This window comes from Macaca fascicularis, chromosome 2 (assembly GCF_037993035.2).
Source record: "Macaca fascicularis isolate 582-1 chromosome 2, T2T-MFA8v1.1".
In the NCBI taxonomy this organism is placed as follows: Eukaryota; Metazoa; Chordata; class Mammalia; order Primates; family Cercopithecidae; genus Macaca; species Macaca fascicularis.
The window spans coordinates 134,281,959-134,306,340 of NC_088376.1; the positions used below are offsets into that span (position 1 = coordinate 134,281,959).

At 42.2% G+C, this 24,382-nt stretch overlaps 1 protein-coding gene across 29 annotated transcripts in view; it reads right to left on the reverse strand.

Moving 5' to 3' along the window:
• Nucleotides 1-24,382, reverse strand: part of FOXP1 (forkhead box P1) — a 632,383-nt gene that overhangs the window by 296,674 nt on the left and 311,327 nt on the right. The window lies entirely within an intron of this gene.

Below are 24,382 nucleotides of genomic sequence, written 5' to 3' on the forward strand. Positions count from 1 at the left end.
CTGTGAGCCAAGATCGTGCCACTGCACTCCAGCCTGGGTGTCAGAGCAACACTTCATCTCAAAAAAAAAAAAAAAAAAAAAAAAATTCCAGCATGAAGTTGAATACAGACTTAAGAAGCTCCTCTCCAGGCTCCTCATAGGTATGGTTCAGTCAGGGATGGACCAACCTATGAATTTAGGGGAATGGCCAGCTGGTTCACACAATAGGCCTTAGGCCTGCTGTGGAATCCTTAGTCTTGTGGTCACTGATCACAAAAAAGCCAGTGGGAACGGTAGGAAGGAGAAAGAGCTGCACTGGTCATTGAAAAGAGAGCTGCATTGGTCATTGAAAAGAGGCCAACACAAATTTCCCAGCCCCAACACTTTCTGAATGCTTTTGTGTGGAATTTCTGCAGATGCTGGAAACCCAGGAGGCACCAAAGTGAACATCCTAACTTAGCACTGGAGGAAAGAAAATAACTGAATGGAGTTTAGAGTCATGTGGATGCCAGAGGCCATAGGCAAGCTAGAAACAATATAGTAAGTAACATTTAAGCTGGGATGGAGTGGGCAGGGTCCTGCCGCCTGCCTGGCATTTAGCCCTGGCTCCAGCCCAGCCAGCCCAGCAAACCAGGGCTTTGACTTCCTCTTCCTGGGCGGGAAGGAACCCCAGATCAATTCAGTCAGCCTTTCTTGGGACTGGTAACCATAGTAACATAAACAATAACAAAAACAACAATAATGGAAGCTACCAATTTACTCTTAAATATGCCAGCAGTTATACTAGTCACTTTACATCCATTTCCTCACCTAATCATTACAATCACCTTGTAAAATGCAGGCTGTTACTATTTCCATTTTGAAAGTGAGGAGACTGAGGCTCAGAGAGGTTAAATAATCTGCTCTTGGCCACACAACAGCTAAGCAGTAGAGTCCAGATCTGAACCCACCCCTCTGGCTGAGACACCTGATCCTTGGACACCATACTGGCATCCAACTGCTGCCAAGCAGGAATGTCAGTACCAGCCCCTGTTGCTCACACAAATGCCCTGAATAATGAAGCTGGGCTGGAGTACAAGCCAATCCACTCCACCCCAAGACATCATGACTTAGATGGCAGGCTCCACTCAGTTGGAAGGGAGAGGGTAGGTGAGGAGGGGAGAAGACAGGGAATAAAGGGAAACACCACCACAACTGCCTTATTTCTTCAGCCTCAGCAGCATCAGTGTCAACCAGACTCCCCATGCAACCCAATGGATCCTCCCTTGCCTCTAACTGGGGGCCATGTGACTCAGAACAAGTCTTTTCTGAACCTAATCACAGGTTTAACCCTACCTAGCACCAATATTATATCCAAAACACATGTTGTCTGACATCTGTACAATGAGAATTGCTTTAAAATTTGAACTGAGGAGCTGGGAGCCACAGAAGCCCACCCCACCAGAGAGTGGGATTTTTCAACCTCAGTACTAGGAACATTTTGAGCCAGAAAATTAAGTATTCATTATGTAAGCTACCCTGTGAATTGCAGGATGTTGAACAGCATTCCTAGATGCTAGTAGCCCATGCCCCTACCACATTCGTGACCTCCAAAAACGTCTCCAGACATTGCCAAATGTCCCCTGCTGGGGAACGTCACTCCTGGTTGAGAACCACTTGTCTAGAGCATCATTGCCCAACAGAACTTTCTGTGACAACGGAAATGTTCTATGCCTACAACATGCAATAGGGTAGCCGATAGCCACATGAGGCTCCTGAGCACTTGAAATATGGCTAGTGTCACTGAGGAACTGAATTTTTAATTTTATGTAAGCTTAATTAATTTAAGTAGCCACCCATGCCTAGTGGCTGCCACATCTGGGACTGTGCAGTTTTAGAGGGGTCACAGAATTTCCATATTCATGACAATCAGATCTTCAGCAGATGGATACTTGGTTTCCAGTTCAAAATTCTTCATATTCATTAAAAATTGTATTTTCTTCTCAATGGAAATTAATAAATTCTAAAATTGAAAGTGTTTTTTTTTTTTGCACTGGGCACAGTGGCTCACGCCTGTAATCCCAGCACTTTGGGAGGCTGAGGCGGGCAGATCACCTGAGGTCAGGAGTTCGAAACTAGCCTGGCCGGAATGGTGAAACCCCATTTCTACTAAAAATATAAAAATTAGCTGGGCATGGTGGCGCACATCTGTAATCCCAGCTACTCAGGAGGCTGAGGCAGGAGAATCGCTTGAACCTGGGAGGCAGAGTTTACAGTGAGCCGAAATTGCGCCACTGCACTCCAGCTTGGGTGACAGAGCAAGACTGTGTCTCGAAAAAAAAAAAAAGAAAAAAAAGAAAAGTGTTTTTTGGTAATGACTTTTTAAAAATTCCGTTCTTACTTTGAATCTTTTCATCAAATTTAAATAAAAATTATTTTTTATAAACACGGTTTTGATTAGAATTGTAGATTTATATAATTGAGTAACTTGAAAGATTTATGCCTGTAGATTAGAACCAAGTGCACTCTTTAAGAAACTAGTTGCAAAATAATTTCTTTTTTCACTGTTAGAAAAATGTACTTGCTACTCTCTTCGGGACACATTGAATGTAAACTGTGTCTTCAGAGACATCAGCTATCCTACAGAAAGTGCTCTGCCTCAGCAACTCAAATAACTCATACCATTTGGAGACGAGAGTAACACTGTGACAAGTTTCTTAAGCAGTCACGTGCCTCCATCCTGTCCCTCCCCTGAAAAATCCAAAATGTACACAATTCAGGTGAAGCTTTCCACTGGAGCTCAAGGTGTGATGGATTTTTCGGCTTAGCAAGAAAGATTAGTATTGATGTAACAAAGTGACTGTAAAACCAGCCGTACAACGTTATAAATACATCATAGCTGTCAGGATGTTTCTTTCGCAATGGGCAAATACAGAACCAAAGACCATTTGGAAGCGGGGGTGGTGGTCATACACAACACCATGTGTGGGGTGGGAAACATCCAGAACTATGGCGCTGAGCAGGAAGCTGAGCCATCTACAAAATATTTCCTGAGTGATATATAGAGAGCTTAAGATGGGATAAAGCCTGATGATGAACAAAGTCAACAAAGTGCGTTGGAGTTACCCACACTGTCTAGATACCAAGAAATTTCAGCTTTAGCAATGATATGAGAATCCAAAACTGTACTGTCATTCTGAATAATTGTGAACCTAATAATATTTATATCTATCTCCTTTGTAGGCTCAATGAAGACTTTAGGTTAACCTCCACTGGTCAAGTATGAAGTGTTACCCATATGGCACACACTACTGGACTGCAACCCAACAGCCAATCCCAACTCGTTCTTTCTCTTTTCCCTCCCTCTTCTCCCACCTCCTACTCCCCAAACTGAAAAAATGAGATGCTCCCCCTTCCCAGCTTTCTCTGCAGTTAGGGATGGTGATCTAATTTATTTCTGGCCAAAAGATATAAGGGGAAGATGACTGAAAAGATATAAGGGGAAAATGACTTTTTTTCTTCTCGATAAGAGGACACTAAGAGATCTCTTTCTCTCACTGCTCTGTCCTTTTCCTTACTTTGTGCCTTTAAATGAAACCATGTAGGAAGGTGATGCCTGGTGCTTCAGCAGCCATCTTGTGGCCAAGAGGGAAAAGTTGAAGGAATCAAAGAGCTTTCCCAACCCCACACTAAGGTGCCAAACCAATCCTGGCACTGCCTATCTTCAGACTTCTGGGCAAGTAAATAATGAATTTCCTCATGTTTGCAGCCATTGTTGAGCAGTGAGGTGTTCTATGAACACATGCTAATTGATATATCCCAAATTCCAAGAAGGACTAAAGAAAAGTCACTTCCTTGAGGGAGTGGGACTAATAAAAAGTGTAATTAGCCAATCTCCCAGTATCTAAATTGGTTCCCTAAGAACTTGTCACTGAAGAAAACAATTCTTAGTCATTAGAGTATCCCTGAAGAACAACAACGCTTCAGGCCCCCTGAGTGCCAACTTCATGCAAGGCTTTTACTGAAGTGGTTTACTTACGTCACCCAGTCTTCTGACACCCTTACTTGACAGGTACTACGATTTTCCCAATGTTTGAGATAAAGAAACAGAAGCGGATGGAAGTGAAACAAAATGTCCGAGGCCAACAGCTGTTACAGAAAACCTGGTCCCAGAGTAGGGAAACGGTTACACATGTGGCCTCAACTGCAAAACATGGTCAATGCCAACCAAGTGATACACCTTTCTTACTCTAACATGTAACAGCAGACACCTGGGCTCAGGGCATAGGTTACACACTGTCATTAGAGCTGTGCCTCAGTTTGCAATGGAAATCGAAGGAAGGATTCATAGGCTAGTCTTGCAGTGGCGCCAGATGCTCCCTGAGAGAGGTAACAGCAGCATCCACAATGCAGCTGACATCACGAGCAGGCAAGGGTGTTGCTTCACGGCTATCTGTTTCCATGTACTGGGCCAAGTGGGGCATGGCCTGCTGCCTATAGTCCATCCCCCAATTTTAACACCAAAAAAAAAAAATTAAAAGATCAAAAAAAATCCTTCAAGGGAAGTTGCTAAAAGGAGGCCCATGTTAGAAAGAAGTCACTTATAAACATTAAGAGGCAGGTTGGTGTGTTGGATAGATGCAGCAAATGCACTGGCGTGGACAGCTGGGCACACATCTTAGGGTAGACAAAGAACCATCAGGCAACTTGGCTTCATAATTTTTGCTATGTTGAGTAATTAGCTTGACCTCTCTGAACCTCAGGTTTTCCATCTTTAATATGGAAATAATGGATGTGTTTAACTTTAGTGAGTTGTGGTGAGAATTAAATGAAATGATACATGTCCAAGTTCTCATCTGTTAGTAAATGCACAATGATACTTAGCTACCATCATCACCATCATTATCATCAGTATTTAATGATAATAAAGTGCAATATTACTATGAAGCATGTAACCCAGTACTCAGCATGTGCTAGGTTCTCAGTAAATACTCTTTTCCTCTTCTCTCTCCCTTCCACAAATAACTCAAAGATTTAACTCTGATATGATGCACCTATTGTAATTTTTAAAAAATATTAATAAGCTCATCCCTCTAAAATGGTACTGGGCTTGGTGTTATGATAGATATAAAGACAAAGAAAGCTTCAATGGACATATGACCACATAATAAATATGCCAAATGAAAAAAGTATGTACTCGTTAAAAATGTAATTAATTAAATATATGTAGCACTAACATATAAAAAAATGTTATACATGTAAGGATAGCCCTTCCACTTACTAAGTTTCTCCGGGTATTAAGAACAGAGGTACTTATGATTTTAAAAATATTTTGCCTTATAGTTCAAATTTTCTGCTATGAACATGTACTCCTTACAAATTTGGAGGAAAAGACATTACTTTGCAAAAGATAAAAAACAGAAGTTTCTACCTTCCAATTGGTTTTCTAGGGGTGAACAGGGTGGCTCACGCCTGTAATCCCAGCACTTTGGGAGGCCGAGGCGGGTGGATCACAAGGTCAGGAGATCGAGACCATGGTGAAACCCCGTCTCTACTAAAAATAGAAAAAATTAGCCGGGCGCAGTGGCGGGCCCCTGTAGTCCCAGCTACTCGGGAGGCTGAGGCAGGAGAATGGCGTGAACCCGGGAGGCGGAGCTTGCAGTGAGCCGAGACTGCGCCACTGCACTCCAGCCTGGGCGACAGACCGAGACTCCGTCTCAAAAAAAAATAATAATAATAATAATTTGTCAACCACATAAATGTTAACAAATCTATAAGAAATTTTAAAATTACTAAACATTTAACTAATCCAACCTCCATGCCTTAATAAGTTACTCTGGGTATTTTCCTCCTCCCTAACTTCCTAGTCTCACCAGAAGCAAAATTTTCCCCTTGGTTTCAACCCTGCTTTTCTCTTCCCATTAAGAATACTGGGAAGAGAAAATTCAGAGTACATCTTCAAGCCCCCCACAAAAGGTGACTAGAATGTATGGATAGGTTGGGCACACAAAAATAAATAACCTATTAGGAGTCATGACTACTGGGCTGGCCTCACTCACGGAGGTATTGCGGACCGGTATTTGCTAAAAAGTTTTTCCTTATTGGTTGGTTGGCCTCAAAGAGCTCTGTGAATGCCAGGACTTATGATAAGCTATGACACACTTAACTGTTACATATTAATGTTCATGATAATGCAATCTTTCATTTGGGTGATTTAAAAGTCCCTCTAGTCCGACTTACAGTTAGATATACACTGAATGCTTCATCAATCATAACCATTTTTATTCTCAGTCTTGTGCAAAAATACTAGAGAAGGTGAATTCCAGCTACACATCGAAGAGGGCTTTACTGTTAGCCCTGAAAAATTTCACTCTTTTCTCATGTACGCTGGATTCCAACAGTTTCTGCTTAACCATTCTATTTACCTGTGTCTTTCACTGTAGCTGATCTTATCTACAGGGTAAAAGCAAAGCCACATTCATATCTCTACTATAGGGTCAAATCTCCATATCTTATATGGAGAAAGCATTTCACAGTTACGAGCTTGACAAAATGCCCAGCATTGCAACATCTGAAATACTTGGGAGCAAGCAGCATGAGAAGCTCACAGCAACTTGAACAGAGCTTTTTAAAAGGAGGATTTAGAACCATCTCACAACAAGAACCAATGGGCCCACTTATCGCCAAGCAGTGAATCGGTGATCACACCTACCCTAATAAATGCACTTGAAAGAAACTACACCCTTTTCCCATTCCTGTAAGGGCTTGTCGCAGTTTCATGGCCAAAATCTTCCCACAATTAACCTTGGACCTACAGATCGTAAGGCAACTCAAGACAGAGGCAGCAATCAGACTAGCCGCCATCCAACATGGTCTTGTCCTACCTTGACTGCAATTATCTTCTAAATTAGAAACACAAGAATTGTTTAGGTCAGAATATAACAGCCCACTAGCCTCACACTGTCCCCATGTGTAACACAGAAGTAAATGCAACTATAGAGACAGAAAAATCTGTACCGCAAAATGTTTTGCTTGGGGTGGGGGTGAGTTAAGCCTAATCCTCTAAAATGAAATTTTTAAAAAATATCTAACATACATGTATTCCACATTTATATTTTGATTTTATTATGTTTCCTCGCTTTCATACTCTTAAGTTCTCCCATCTTAACAATCTTCTTTTAGGCTAACAAATTTGTTTTGATGCCTAGGTTACTGGTTGAGCTCTTAAGGCAAGGAAACACTAAATTATTGGAATTCAGTGGGGAGATGCTTCCAGGGTAAAGGTTCTCTGTTTATTAGCAAAAGAAAAGCATTCAACCAATCTGACTTGTAAGTCTGATAAAATCTTCGTGGAAAAACTGATTCTACTATGATGAGTAATCCTTGGAGATGAAAAATGACAAATACACATATTATGTTTTATTATATATTAATTCTAAAAGGGTCTGAAACGAAACTCAAGTAAGCCATCTTTTAGATGTTGGAAAATGGCAAACTTCCCCACAAACTACAAGAAAGAAGTAATTAAAGTAAATGAACATGAAATTAAACAGCACCCCTATAAAGCGGGATATAAAAGTAAAGATTATTGGGGGAAAAAAGATTGTCTTCCTGCTCTATATTAATCTCATGAATTGTGCATTTACTCTATTTCTCTTTTATTATTTGATGATGAGTTTTTAGAGCTTGGGTTTTATGAGGACTAGCTGGAGGAAGGTCTTCAGCAGCGAGCTAAGCTACAGATCTTGGTATGTTATTGTATCTTTCCCAATGACATAAATACCAGATGAAGACATCCAAAGTAAAGGCAGGCTCATCAAACTTCCTGTGATGCAAAACTGGGAAGTTTCCTCACAACGTCAAAGACAGAGTCAAGAGCCTGCTCAGAAAGGAGGTTGAAAGCCACAAAAGATGGGACTCCAGAGAGCAAACATGTGCCTCTCTCCAATCAACTCCACTATTCCTGTAGAGTTCAGGGACAGCAGGGGTTTGTTGAATTTGGTGGTGGGGGCGGGGCATCCAGAATCCATTCTCACTTCAGTTTTCATTTAAGGAATTACTTTCCCCCACTGTTGCATGCAGGCTGGGACTCTTAGTCAAGATCCTCTGCCCTGTCATTGCCATGGGGTAGGTATGGGACTTAGACTAGGCCTGTCTGATTCATCTGAGTAGACTGATGTGAGGACAGAAACATGTTTGAGGAGTACTGATTTTAGCAGTGGCTGTGATGAGCTGGCGAAGATACTGGCACTTCCTATACACTGGGATTGTCCTGCTTCTTATCTTTTACCCACCTTCTGTTCATTCTGAGCTACAGGCTATTCATCCAGTATCTTCTTTTAAGGATTACCTTTAAATTGGCCAAAGGTAATCTCTGTTAGTTGTGACCAAAGAACTCAAGCAGTATGATGGAGAGGCCCTTGCCTGAAGCTGATTCATGGGAGGAAGCTGAGTTTATTAAACTCTTGATGAATATAATTCACAATATGTAATACAGTGCTTCTTTGTTATAGGCACTCCTAAATTATAAAAATTTGGCCAATGGTCACTTAAAGAAAGACCAGTGGCTGAACCTGCAAGTCAGGAATTTTCTTACCAGTTCTTTGCAGCAGTTTTGGCAATATTTTAAAAATGCAGAATGGGACCAGGCATGGTGGTTCATGCCTGTAATCCCAACACTTTGGGAGGCCGAGGCGGGCAGATCACCTAAGGTCAGAAGTTTCGAGACCAGCCTGGCCAACATGGTGAAACCCCATCTCTACTACAAATACAAAGGTAAAAAAAAAAAAAAAAAGTCAAGGGTAGTGGTAGGCACCTGTAATCCCAGCTACTTGGAAGGCTGAAGTGGGAGAATCGCTTGAACTCAGGAGGCGGAGGTTGTAGTAAGCTAAGATCATGCCATTGCATTCCAGCCTGGGCAACAAGAATGAAACTCTACCTCAAAAAAAAAAAAATAAATAAAATAAATAAATAAAAAAAAAAAAAGCAGAATGGGTAAAAAGAGGAGGTGACTGAAAGGAGGAAATTTCCAGGATGTAGAAAGAAAAAGAAATGGAGCCACAGGAGTATTTCTTGAAGGACTGAGGATTCTTAATCTGGATTTCCAGGGGCCACGGCAAATCATTATAATGTATTTCTCAGGCGTTGTGGTGAAAACAACATGGACTTTTAGAAACATGTAGACCTGTGTGCAAATGTCTGCACTTCCATTTACCAGCTATGTGACCCAAACAAGTCACATAATCTTTCTCGACCTCAGTTTTCTCATCTGTAAAATGGGGTAACAATCATAGCTAGAACTCACTCATAAGCCACTTGGCAGGAGCAAACATGACGGTGAACACAAAATACCTCGCAGTCCTGATGCACAGTAGGCCCTCAACGAAATGGTAATTTGTTTTTACTGCGCTTAATAACATCCACAGAGTGCCTATGAATATCTACATAGTATGCTCTGGGCACACAAAAATAAATTAAATAGGTTCTTACCTTCAGGCAAGAATTTGTGGCTTTCGAATCTGAAAAGAACCCACTAAAATACAGAGCAGACTTGAACAAAGGTTATAATGAAATACAAACATACACTTGTGGGAGCCCAGACAAAAGAGTGAGTCACACAGGCTGAGTTCAATTGAAAAGGCTTCACAGAAGTCATATTTGAGCCAAGCCTTGAAGGATGAGTAGGATGTTAATAGGTAGGAGAGGGGGAAAAAAAAGAGGGACGATTGGCATCCAACACTGAAGGAAGCAGTAATAGGAGCTACAGAAGTTCAAGGATAGGGCAAACAAAGGGCAGAATAAGGGGTCTGGTGTAAGCTGCTTGAGCACTCCTGTGTCAATCCTTAACTCCCAGCAGACGGCTGGTCCCTTAGGTGACACCCAGATACTCTGTGGAAAGCTAGACTGGAGGAACTTCTAGAAGACACAGAGACTGGGGCCAGCTGATAAAGAGCTTTGGAGGCAATGCTAAGGAGCCAAGTCTTCATTCTACAGGCAGGAAGGCACGGACAGGAAGGGCAGAAAGCAGGAGACACTTCAGAGGTCAGATAAACAGGGAGCAGCAGTTGGAAGGACGTAGGAGGGGAATAAGACGGGGGGGCTTTGCTTAAGGCCTTAAGTGTGGGAACCTATCTTTTTGAACTGAAGCAATTCTGTGTTTAGGACTATCACTGGTAATATTAACAAAGTCAGTGCTGACCACAGAGAAACCTTTGACAGTAGCCCTAAGAATGGGATGGGCTGAGGCCAGGCGCAGTGGCTCATGCCTGTAATCCCAGCACTTTGGGAGGCTGAGAGGGCCGGATCACGAGGTCAGGAGATCAAGACCATCCTGGCTAACACAGTGAAATCCCGTCTCTACTAAAAATACAAAAAATGAGCCAGGCACGGTGGCATGCGCCTGTAGTCCCAGCGACTCGGGAGGCGGAGGCAGGAGAATTGCTTGAACCTGGGAGGCAGAGGTGTAGTGAGCCGAGATGGCACCACTGCACTTCAGCCTGGGTGAGAGTGAGACTCTTAGGAAAAAAAAAAGAAAAGAAATAAAGAATGAGATGGGCTGCCCCATGGGCATGAGTGGGCATGGCAACCAAAGCCTTCTAATAGAACGCAGAAGAGCCCAAGCTTAAAGCACAGACAAGCTACAGTGTGACCTTGCTGAGCTCACCTCACCTCTCAGTGTCTTAGTTTTATGACCTAGAAAAGGGTGTCAGCTGCAGTATATCTTTGTAAGGTTATCATCAGGACGAAAAGAGAAGACATATGTAAAGGATTCAGAATGGTTTGCTGAACTGGCACATACAAAGTGCTCAGTAAATATTACCTCCTATCATTCCTATTATTTTTCTTATTAGCCACCAAGGATGGTGAAAAAGGAGTACCAATGTCCCAAATGACTCACTTCCTAAGTCTGTGATCCCTGTGTTGGAAGAAAACTAAACCCTATGGGCGTCTGGTAAAAGGAGCCGACCCCAATTAACTGCTTTTTCATAGACGGACTAGATGGTTTGTGATTAGCAATGATAAGAAGAAAAAGAAGGATGAACAACTGTAATTGAAACAGGGTTGTGATGAAACAAAAGTGCCTACACATCAATTAACTATCCATATTAAGAGGAGGTGCCTATCACCTAGAACAGCATACTCACAGGCACTGGGGGAATGCTTAGAGATATGGATGCCAACTGCTAGTTACGTTTAAGTCCCTTAAGACAAGGGAGCCCCTATTAATCTTCACAGGTAAGCCCCTTCGGTGGGCAGAGGGTGGGGGTGCTGCTGGAGGCTCAGCGTGGTACCCAATTAGGCAGGGACACGAAGGAAGAGGTGAGGAAGGGCAGCAGGGAACTAATCAGGGACACTTTCTTTTCTTTTCTTTTTGAGACAGTCTCGCTCTGTCGCCCAGGCTGGAGTGCGGCTCATTGCAAGCTCCGCCTCCGGGGTTCACGCCATTCTCCTGCTTCAGCCTCCCAAATAGCTTGGGACTACAGGCGCCCGCCACCATGCCCGCTAATTTTTTTGTATTTTTAGTACAGACAGGGTTTCACTGTGTTAGCCAGGATGGTCTTGATCTCCTGACCTTGTGATCCACCCACCTCAGTCTCCCAAAGTGCTGGGATTACAGGTGTGAGCCACTGCACCCAGTCAACACTTTCTAAGATGTAGGGAAGGCTGGGCGTCGGGAGAAATGCAGAGATGAAATAGGCACATGATACTTTTACCCTTTTGGCCATGTTTTGTCAAAGAGTTTATGGAATGATTCATTTTTGCCAACTATTTCACATGGTAGTGTTTTACACTTTAGGATGAAGTCTGTTAAACATTCACATGTTCCTAAATATGGCATGCAATGATAAGTAATTTAATTATTTCTGTATCATATTTAGAGTGGTTTCTTTTAAATTTTTTTTTTTTTCCCTGAGACGGTTTTTTTTTTTTTTCCCCTCTGTCGCCCAGGCTGGAGTGCAATGGGGTGATCTCGGCTCACTGCAACCTCCATCTCCCGAGTTCAAGCAATTCTACTGCCTCAGCCTTCCGAGTAGCTAAGACTACAGGCGTGCATCACCATGCCTGGCTAATTTTTGTATTTTTAGTACAGACAGGGTTTCATCATGCTGGGCCAGGCTGGTCTCGAACTCCTGACCTTGTGATCCGCCTGCCTCAGCCTCCCAGAGTACTGGGATTACAGGCATGAGCCACCGCGCCCGGCATACAGTTCTAGTTATTAAAGAACAGAGGTCTCCAAGACCGAAAGTTAAGGGTAAAACCTGGATTTTGAAAAAAGTCTACCAACTCGCAGTCCCATGAGCTTTTGACCATACACCATCTGCCCTTCTCCTAAATGCAAATTGCTAATAAAGTTTAGAATTTGTTAAACCATTAACTCTGCATTTCCTCCTTTTGGGTGTCCTATTAAGCTAAGCAGGAGTCCCCTGGGCACATTAAGGTAAAACAGAAAGAGCCCCCGATAATATAGTTCAAGATAAGAATGTAGGGTATTACACAACCTATCATTTATACCTTTTAAAGTAATACAGGCCTCTTGCAAAGCTGCTGGATATTCTAAGTAATTATCTTCCAGCACATTAAGATTTGGGCTGTATTCTCTATTTAATAAATTGATATAAATAATGCCACTTCTAGTAAACTATCACTAAGTTTTCAACACAATATCGAACACATTAATAAAAAAAATTAGATTTTTTTTTTAACTTTAGTTTCCAGTTCTGCAATCTGGAACTAAAGTCAATTCTTGTATTATTTTCATATATTTAAATACGAAAACATAAAATTGAGCATACTGCTGTAACACAGAGAAAAACAGACATTTCCGAGAGTTAGACCAAATTATTATAATAGAATCTATATTTGCTAAGATCTGATATAATGCTGTAATTAACCAAATTTTTTTTTCTTTTGATTTATCAACATCTACCTACACACAATAAAAGAACACGGAATACTGAGACAGGTTAGCAAGCTCTGTAGACTAAAGTTGTGTTACTGAGAAATAATCTTGAACAACTGTGAAAATATTCGCACATTTCAAAATGACTGTCTCTCTTGGTGACCTGATCTCCTGGCTAGAACGACACACTGATGTTACTCTCAAGCGGACTGAGGCAGAAAGATCTTTCAATGTGAATTACCTTATTTGAATCACCGCAGATTCAAAACAAAACCCAACTTCATAGCCTATAGAATAGTCAACATTTTCTAATAAGAAAGTACACAAGTTACTTGGAAATATACTTTTGGAAGTGTCCTCCATACAAGTCCTGATTATTAAGTATCATGTATTAATTCATCATCCATTTGTTCACTGAACAAACACTTGTCAAGTCCCTGCCGAGTGCGGTGGTTCCCGTCTGTAATCCCAGCACTTTGGGAGGCCGAGGCGGCAGGATCACGAGGTCAGGAGTTCAAGACCAGCCTGGCCAACATGGTGAAACCCCGTCTCCACTGAAAATACAAAAATTAGCTGGGCATGGTGGCACACACCTGTAATCCCAGCTACTCGGGAGGCTGAGGCAGAATTGCTTGAATCTGCGAGGTGGAGGTTGCAGTGAGCCGAGATCGCGCCACTGCACTCCAGCCTGGCAACAGGGCAAGACTCTGTCTCAAAATAAATAAATAAATAAATAAATAAATAAATAAATAATTTGTCAAGTCCCTACTACATACCAGACACTCAATGCTAAGAATACAAAAAAGATATGATCCCAGCCTGCACCATGACTATCAAAGCTAGGACCTCTTTGGGGCAGGGGAGCGGGGCTAAGTAGATTTCTAATACTTCCAGAAATAAATAAGCAATAGAATTTTTATACTCATGGTTTACTTCCAACATCAAATTTATGTAGAAAAGAAAGAGGCTGCCCTTTAAAAGAAAAAAAAAAGTCAGCAGATCAAAAGCATCATTAATCACTGTCTCTTTTAAATTAAAAGGTTCGCAAAAAGGTGGGCACAGAACCAACATGGGAAACAAATCATTCCCCTCGCTGAGTGAGGGTCAGCGTCTAAATGGGAGAGTCCTCCGTATTTACCCAGCTCATCTCCTGCGTAATGGATTTGGAGGAGAGATTTCCACTGGGGCTCTGCTAATTTGAGGCTTGACTTATGCTTTTTAAAAATGACACTTGGGTGGTTACTCTAGTATTGTGACTAGTTTTAGAAATAAACCTTTCAAGTGTTCTCTCTGTGAGGTCCTCACTTACATGATCTGACCTGGTAGATCTTGAGCCGTTGCAAAGGTGCTCCACTAAGAAGCTGTGGGACTGAGTCTCCTGGTGGCCTTGGGACTCCATTGGCAAAATGGCTAGCCCTTTGAAAGCAAAAGTAAAACATGCCCAAAGCACCTGAGATAGGGCTTCTCATACAGTGGCTAGAAGCGTTCAGGAAACCCTGAAAGTGATTCATTTCAAATCAGGAGTAGCTCAGTAAAACCAAGGTCAGTGTTTTCCAAACCCTGCCCTTCAGAACACCTCTATGCTCACCCTGGGCTAGGTCACAGTGTGCAGGCAAAGAAAACATGGCCCTTTGTGCTGTGTACACAGCACAAAGGGGACACAGCCATGGACAGAATCAGACTTCCCGTCCTGTAGAATACCAACTGAGAGCAATTGAAACCTGTTTAAAAACTAAAAGTAAAACAACAAAACCGAGCCTGTGCAAAACCATGAAAGCCAGGAATACCAGTGGCTGCTGGAAGAATATAAAAATGGGATGTGGGGGAATTGGGTTTTTATTGTTCTGTTATTGCTTATCTTGAATTTTGCTGTCTACTCAAGCTGGGGCCTGAATTAAAATGCTTGACTTTCCTTCTCAGTCAGTGTTCAACAACTACGTATATCATGTCCTACAACAAGCCGGATCCTTTGTGATGTGTGAGGTGTGCAGGAGTGAACTCTGTTCCTGCCCCTTGAGGAAGCTGCCTATGCTTCACTACCTATGTTTCTACATAAAGCTGCTCCACCTACTCAAGCTCCAGCCATACCTAAGCTACTCCTTAGTGGAGATTCACTCACTTCAAAGCTCTACTGCAAAATTACTTAATATTAATAACGATCAGGTTGACTATACTCACAGAAAACCCATATTCTTTTTTTTTTTTTCTTCTGAAATAGGTCTCACTCTGTCACCCAGGCTGCAGTGCAATGGAGTGATTCATGGCTCACTATAGCCTTGACTTTCCAGGTTCAAATGATCCTCCTGCCTTAGCCTCCTGAATAGCTGAGACTACAGGCACATGCCACGACTCCCAGCTAATTTTTTTTTTTTTAATTAGAAACGAGGTCTCACTTTGCTGCCCAGGCTGGTCTTGAACTCTTGGCTTCAAGCAATTCTCCTGACTAGGCCTTCCAAATTGTTGTAATTACAGGCGTGAGCCACTGCACCCAGCCAGGAAACCCAGATTCAGAAAGGTATCTGTCTAAAGAAAAATCTCATTCAGTGAATTCAATATTTACATACAACTATGGTAAGTCCAGAGTTTTAGGGTAAGAAGCAAGTAAGCGTTGTACCCAATGGAGAATTTAAAGCTCAATGTAGTTTGCTGGCTCCAAGATCAAGCCATTCATGTTTATCACCTTATCATGGAAACCAAACATCCTGAAGACTTGCCCTGGAATGACTTCTAGAGAGAACAGATTATTGTACCCAGACTGGAAAGCTAAACAAAAGTGATGTTTTTCAAAACACATCAATTCACAAGACCCAAGGATTATTTATGGTAAACCGCCAACAAATATAAAATCCATAATTCCACAATGCAGTCAAATGAGGATGAGAAATGCAAGACTCATAAAATCTTGATATCAGGAATGGAGAGACATGAATGCACTTTTAGATAAATTAGTTCAATTCTTAAGTCCTCAGACTTCTGAAAACATTGCCACTTGGAGGGATCTGATTAGATTTCCTAATTGCTTTAACACCTATCCTATCCTCCCTGGCTGGTTTGCTGAGCACTGTATTTGAGGGTCAGGGAGGTTCCCAGCATCCTCGTCATCTGTCTTCTACTCTGAGTTTCCAAACACAAAACTGTCCATTCAACAGTTATCACCCTATAGTTCAGCTGGAGGTAAAGAATTATGCAATTGTTAACAGTCTTGTATTGGGTACTCCTATCAATATGAAAAATAACTGTAACATTTATTGAGTGTTCATTACACACTAGGCTCTACTCTATTGCTTTTATATTCAATATTGGATTTAATTCTCACAGCAACTTTTTAAAAATGGGTACAATTTCCCCTATTATACAGCTGAGAAAAGAGATACAGAGGTCAGGCAGCTCGCGCAAGATCACATAGTGAGAAGGTTGCTGAGCTGGGCTGCAGTCTGGCTCATCTGATTCTAGAGTCTGCACGTATACACACTCAGAGGTTCCAGCTGTAAGCTTCAGAGCAAGTCCAGCTCTGTTCCGTGAAGTGCTAGCTCTAATTCCAGGAATCTATAGGTGACTGGGAGAGGAAATACAGAAAGAGAAAACAACACATTCTACCTTCTTTTCTCTCTCAAGAAATTTCTGGACCATTTCTCTTTGGTCTAACAGCAACCTTGGCCAAAAGCAACTATATCTGCCAAACTTACTAAGCTCTGTCTTAGCATTGTTCTAGGCACCTCCCACAACTGACCTGAAGAGAAATCACCCAGGAGACAAAGCACAGGATATAAGAAAGAAAAGAGAAGGGATCATTTTTCCCCTGATATCAAAGAAGACTCAAGAACTGATGTAAAGAATGGCTCCTAGTTCAGAAATCCCTTGGTAGTGAACTCCGAGGTAAATCCTTGAAGAGATGAGGAACACCCACTGCTAGTATTCACTCATCCATTAGCTCACTTCCAGGCCTGGAAAGCCAACTGGATGGTTCTCCTCTAGGAGGAAACAGCCAGATGTGAGACAAAGATACCTAGGCAGCTAGCTGACTTGACAAACAGCTTATCTCTCTGTCTTGCACACACACAGAGGCAGAGAACAGAAAACATGCAACACGGTGGAAAACGCGCACACTTAGGTTTCCCAGGCTAGCTCTTGCCCCAGTAACATGCACTTGTTCACGGTGCAGTGATGATTTACAGCAACAGGCACGGGCACACGAAGCGCTGGACCGACTCCAAAAGAACTGATAAGAGTATGAAGGAAACTGAGAACCAAGTGACAAACACCCGAAGACAAACCTCACTGGAATCATGGAGGAGGGGGCAAAAAGTGAAGGTCACATTTCAGGTATCAAAAGGTAGGAGCTCATTTCACACCTCAGGAAACAAGGGTGCCAAAAGTTGAGAGCAAATCTCCAAAGTGCAAGAGGCCATCCAGGTCTAATGACTTGGTGTCGTCTTGACCAACCAGGCACAGAGTGCGGGAATGGTGCCTGGTCCTGAAACCCATCAGATAGTGGGTTCAAGTTTCATCAGGAAGGAAGAATTTCTAGGGCTGCAAAGATGGATGAAGAGTTAAAACAGCAAGCAAGCCAGGAAAAGAGAAAGAAAGTGCATAGGTGCTTGGAAATGTGACAGCCACCTAGCCCAGGACTCACATCCACAAAAGGCCATAATTTTGGACTTTTATTTTTTACTTATTTATTTTTTTGAGACACAGTCTCACTCTCTCACCCAGGCTGGAGTGCAGTGGCATGATCTCGGCTCACTGCAACCTCTGCCCCCAGGTTCAAGCGATTCTCCTGCCTCAGCCTCCTGAGTAGCTGGGACTACAGGTGCACACCACCATGCATGACTAATTTTTGTATTTTTAGTAGAGACAGGGTTTCACCATGTTGCCCAGGCTGGTCTTGAACTCCTGACCTCAAGTGATCTGCCCACCTCGGCCTCCCAAAGTGCTGGGATTACAGGCGTGAGCCACCGCGCCTGGCCCCCAACTTTTGTTTATTTTTATTTTTATATTTTTATTTTATCTTAGATTCAGGGGGTATAGGTACAGGTTTGTTGCATGGATTTATTGCATAGCGCTGAAGGTTGGGGTTTTAGTGAACCCACTGCCCAAATAGGGAACACTGTATCCACTAAGTAATTTTTCACCCTCTCCCTCCCCCGTTTTGGGGTCTCCAGTGTCTATTACTTCCACCTTTATGTTCATGTGTACCCAATGTTTAGCTCCCACTTGTGAGAACACGTGGTACTTGATTTTCTGTTTCTGAGTTATTTCACTTATGATAATGGCCACCAGCTCCATCCATGTTGCAGTAAGAAACATGATTTCATTCTTTTTATGGCTGCAGTTTTGGACTTTCAATGCTCTTTCCAAATCAGATTTAACCTCCCGTCACAGATACACAGTGACAGGATTGAATTTAATCCTTCATCAAAGAACTTGAACCTGCGGATCCATTACTGGGCCACATCACCTCAATACATCAGAAGTAATGTTTTGAATAAATCCTGTGAGTCACATTATCATTATCACGCTGCATTTTATGGGAGTGTGTGTGTGTGTGTGTGTGTGTGTGTGTGTGTGTGTGTGTAAACATTAACTGAAATTTGAGTTAAACATTGAGAAGATACCATAAATTTTATAAATCTGCTTTGCCTTTGCATTAAAGATTAGTATTATATTATGAGCTTTGAAGCAATGGAAGTGGTCCAGGTCTCTCTCTACTTTTGAGTGGCCCTTTTTTCTTACAAAGAGGTTCAATATTAGAAAAATTTAAAGAAGTACACAGTAGATCCAGATGGAAAGAAATCTAAAAGAAAGGACTCGACGGCTAGATGTTCTTGAAGCATCCAAGAGAGGTCATGGAAAGACACAGAGTCGTGTACTCAAGGCCTGCAAGGTGACTGACCACAGAACTGCATCTGCAAGTAGAAATGGCAAACAGGTGGAAATCACTTTGCTGATGTGAGGACCAAAAACAAAAGTGATTGTGTAAGGAAGGACAAGGTCATGGAGCTAAAAATGCAAGAACAGAGACACAGTTTGCAAAAGACACAATAGGGAAGTGTGGGAGATGTAATTATGTAAAATTATGTAAGATAAAAGAGGTTGAACCAGGCAAATATTATCACTTCTGGTAGACAGGGCTAACAGATTGCTTAAAAATATCTTTGTTGGGCCGGGCGCGGTGGCTCATGCCTATAATCCCAGCACTTCGGAAGGCCAAGGCAGGCAGATCACCTGAGGTCAGGAGTTCGAAGCCAGCCTGGCCAACAAGGTGAAACGCTGTCTCTACTATAAATACAAATATTAGCCACTCGTGGTAGTGGGCATCTGTAATCCCAGCTATTTGGGAGGCTGAGGCAGAAGAATCGCTTGAACTTGGGAGATGGAGGTTGCAGTAAGCTGAGATCACAGCACTGCACTCCAGCCTGGGTGACACAGCGAGACTCCATCTCAAAAAAATAAGTAAATAAATAAATACAAAATTTAAAAAAAAGGTCTGTGTTTTAATGATTTCAAAATTATTTCAGCTTCTAAATTGCCATCAGCCAGATGAAGGAGGTGGAAAATAATTCTAAAAATCAGATACAGTTGCCGGGTGTGGTGGCTTACACCTGTAATCCCAGTACTTTGGGAGGCTGAGGCGAGTGGATCACGAGGTCAGGAGATCGAGACCATCCTGGCTAACATGGTGAAACCCCGTCTCTACTAAAAATACAAAAACACTTACCCGGGTGTGATGGCGGGTGCCTGTAGTCCCAGCTACTCAGGAAGCTGAGGCAGGAGAATGGCATGAACCTGGGAGGCAGAGCTTGCAGTGAGCTGAGATCGTGCCACTGCACTCCAGCCTAGGCAACAGACAGAGACTACATCTCAACAACAACAACAACAACAACAACAACAACCAGATACAGTCACATCACAAGGACTAAGACAAAGTATTCGAAAATGCTTCAGAACTGACAAATGTATTTCTGAGATTCCAAGGGGCAGGAAAAGCCCCAAAAGACTGGGAAAGTTGGGGGGTAGTGGGATATAATGAAGAAGCTTCAAAAACTGATGAACCAAGTAATTAAAACCGATCTTCTTCTCTTCCACACCAGGGGAGATACTGAGGGGGAACAATCTTTTTACCATCACTTTGAGAACAAGTTACCAGGCAACAACCAACATGGTTTTCTTGGAGACACATCATGCCAGCCCCTCCGACCGAGTGACAAGTCAGGTAGATAAAGGGGAAATGAGAGATGTAATCTTACAGACTTCTGTTAGTCCCCCGATTCTGTCCCTTGTGACATTCTCATCAGCGGGCTGGGAAGATGCGAGCAGGCACACCACACCCAACGGGCGGTTATCGCTGGTGGCTGTCAACCTGGGGACGTCTAACAAGTGATGTTCCACAGGTGTCCACCTATCCACCAGGATTATTTAATATCTCTATCAATGAGATATTAAGAGAGAGCTTCCTGTGCCCACTGAGCCAGGCTGGAATCAAATTCCAGGGTCTCCCTATCACCATCCTGTATCATTACTTCTTTTATTACCCAACATGTAGTCTCATGGTTCATCTGCGCAGAAGGAAGACGAAAATCTGGGAAGGTAAATGAACGGAGACAGACAGAAACTTCACTCTGCCGTGGCACCACTACCCACGCAGGCCCTTCCCGGACTCACAGCTACTCAGACTGGATTTTTGTTTTTTCATTTAATGGCACATGATGATGCACACCACACTTAAAGGAAGATAACACAAAACAATTCCAGGAATCCCCGAACCCAGATTTTAAAACAATTTTAATGATTTTTAAATTATTTCAGCTTCTAAATTGCCATCAGCCAGATGAAGGAGGTGGAAAATAACTCTAAAAATCAGATACAGTTGCCGGGTGTGGTGGCTTACGCCTGTAATCCCAGCACTTTGGGAGGCTGAGGCGAGTGGATCACAAGGTCAGGAGATAGAGACCATCCTGGCTAACACGGTGAAACCCCGCCTCTACTAAAAATACAAAAAAACTTACCCGGGTGTCATGGCAGGCGCCTATAGTACCAGCTACTCGGGAGGCTGAGGCAGGAGAATGGCGTGAACCCGGGAGGTGGGCGCAGTAGGAGTAAATGCTACTGCACCCATCTATTTAAAGAATACTTCTAGCTGGGCACAGTGGCCCACTCCTGTAATTCTAGCACTTTGGGAGGCCAAGGTGGGCAGATCACCTGAGGTCAGGGACGCGAAGAAACTCAGTCTGGAATCAGCCCACAGGTCTGCAGCTACAAAAATCATCTCCAAAACATGAGATTTTAGAGATCCAGTTCTCCATGTTACCTTGAAGATGACAATTTATGAAGAAACAGGTGATTTTAATCTGAAATTGCCAGGAAACAAACAAATGATTCCTCAAAAGCCCTTGGAAAGTAATGATAAGATAGCTAGGCAGAAAAAAAAAAAAAAGATTCTGCAAAACTAAACTTAATGTGTTTTCATCTAGACCTGAATTTAAAATAAAATTCCACTATAAAAAGAATTTTTCAAAATGTTAGGCCCAAGAATATGGCCATAAAGAACCCAGTTGAAGAACCCAGTTGATTCAGTTTTATTACTGGCCTCCCCGCTCTTCTAAGTAAGTCCCTCACTATAAACATTTACGAATTCCATCTCAGCATTAGTACTAAACAATATTCATTAAGAATCCCGCCAAAGTGCAACATGTAAGTAAATCAAACCTTTGATGCTCTATTTTGCAAATTTCATGGGCCACTAGGGATAATTAAAAGGGCAATTATATAAAGTTGGTGCAGTTTTGAGAAACAAATGACATTTTCTGCTTTAAAGCACTTGATAATTTGATATTTTGCTATTAGGGCCTTCATGTGTACTTTTATAGACAGGCAGCCAAATAAACAATAAATGTTCCTTAACAGCCTCTAATGATTGTTTTTGCCCACTGATATCACTCACCATTCCAGTCCATAAATCAGACGCTAAGAGATTAAGGTAAAGATAATGAAAAAGTATTAGAAACCATTAAGCTAGAGGCGGGGGGAAAAAGGCTGAAAGTGTTGATTTCTTCTATACTTTTTGCCAAAGCACCTTGCAAAGTCTGAGTTTCCGAGTGCTGGAGTGGGTTCGGTTTGTCACTGTGTTTAACCACCGCTCTGAAGCCAGCAAAGTACATTACAGCTCATGAAAAATACAGCGAAGAAACTGCTCGTGGCAGAAGCATTTAACTTCCTTGTTAGCAGCCTCCCCAAGTGGCACTTTTTCACCAGCAAGTTGTTTATTATGTTCGGTGCCAGGCAAAACTGATTAAATGGGGCTCTTAAGAATCAAAGCGTTATAAATTCATGGAAATACAGCAAGCAATAAATTCCATGGAATTAAAAGCTTACTAGTGCTATTAGCATTTCAGGGTGTTTGAATTGTTAATACTGATGTGCAAAAATGATGTGCCTCTAAGACAAGGCGGACCACAGCAACACAAGTGAGTGGCTCTAAAAAAATTTTATCAAAGTGTCACTGGGACCTGGCAGTTGTTAAAGATACAGGAATGGAGGAGGGGAGTAATTACCTTCAAAATTCTCATTTGCCCTAAAAAGTCAATCCCACAGAAGAAAGAAGGCGCCAAATAAAGGTTTACACACAGGAGAAGAATAAGCATAAAAATATTATGCAAAGGATTTATGCTTCAAGTGAATGAAAATTTCGTCTTAACAACCAAGAGGGATGAGAGTTTTATCCTGTAACCTGGTCTTAGCAGGGATGGGGCCCAACATGTTTTAACTGGGTTGATCCTGATCTTCTTACAGGACAGATAACCCCAGATCAGGTCCTCAAAAAGTTACCAAGTGGAGTGGACACTTTGGCCAATAAATTTCTCTGGTTTGTCATGTTTCACCTTCAACTCTTTCTGGGGGGCAACGTTATAAAGTCTTATTCTAAAGTGAAAAGGGGGAAAATCAATTATTATGCCATTCAGCAAGTGATATTCTCCCTCCCAGGTGCAAGATATGAAGTAAATGCTACTGCACCCAGAATACTTCTAACTGGGCGCAGTGGCTCACGCCTGTAATCCCAGCACTTTGGGAGGCTAAGGTGGGCAGATCACCTGAGGTCAGGAGTTTGAGACCAGCCTGGCCAATATGGTGAAACCTCGACTCTACTAAAAATACAAAATCAGCCGGGTGTACTGGAGCACACCTGTAATCTCAGCTACTTGGGAGGCTGAGGCAGGAGAATTGCTTGAACCTGGGAGGTGGAGGTTGCAGTGAGCTGAGATAATGCCACTGCACTCCAGTCTTGGTGACAAAAGCGAGACTCCGTCTCAAAAAAAAAGAATACTTCCTTCCAACAGAAACATATCTAAAGATCTGTGGTAGGCAAATAACAAATGTAGGGAGAGAGAAAAGACAAAAAGTTAACAAAGACTTCTTAAATAATTAATTTTGTTGATAAAAAGTGTAAAGATAATTTTACTTTTTTGGTAAAAGAAAGAACTGCCGCCCACCAATTCGGTGTGATCACTTGAAAACACAACTTAAGAGAAAATTCACTGTAAATCTGGAATTACCAGATTTCAGGAAAAAACCAATCCAAAGCTGTCAATCTAGACAGACATCCAAACACCTATTCATCCACTCCAGAGATGGCCAAAAAAGTACTGTTTTACACATCAAGAGAACTTAATTCCTTTGATAAAAGAACCACACATGTAATAGAATCTACTGATGGATCACTGGTACATATGATTATCTCCGGGGCTATGTTCCACAAGTGAATATAACATTTGTACTCACTGAAGCTGTCTGCTGCTTCCCTACAGAGAGACAGAGCCTGCTCACGCACCAAAAAATAGAAAGGAGACAAAGAGGAAAAACCTTACAGGGAGAAACTCATAACCACTAATGTGCTTTCACTGGGCTTAAGTCCAAAGCCATGCATTGTTACAGAAGCAACATTTTACAGGGTGTCTGAATTGTTAAAACTGCTGTCCAAAATGGTTCTGCCTCTAGGACAAGACCTACTATGTGCAAAATATTGGCAGGGGCGATGAATACACATAAGCCATTGTTCTTGTACTCAGAAAAGCTTAAGAGTCTCACTGGGGAAATAATCAATTATAAAGCACCTATTATACATTCTAAATCAGGAATCAAAAGAGTCTTAATAGACAGGTTCTCTACCCACTGGGATTTTAGAGTGACTTGAAGATAAGGCATACACCCAAAAAACCACCACCGAACAAGGCAGTATTATATCTATCAACATTCTATACACGTGGAATAATGGGGTTCTTTTGTGCAAAAAAATCACCACTTACAGGAGAAGCAAGAGTCAAAGTTTGATAAATAGATTAATAGGGAAAATTCAGCAATGAAAATGAGAAATAATATGCACAATTTTCTCTCAGCAGTGTCCTCGGCATCCTGGGTGGGTCAACTTCGAGGTCCTCCTGAGGTTCCGTGTAGGACTATACTCAACAGTGGTGAGCAAAACCAATATGGCCCTTACTGTATTGCTCCCATGGGTCTTGCAACATACTA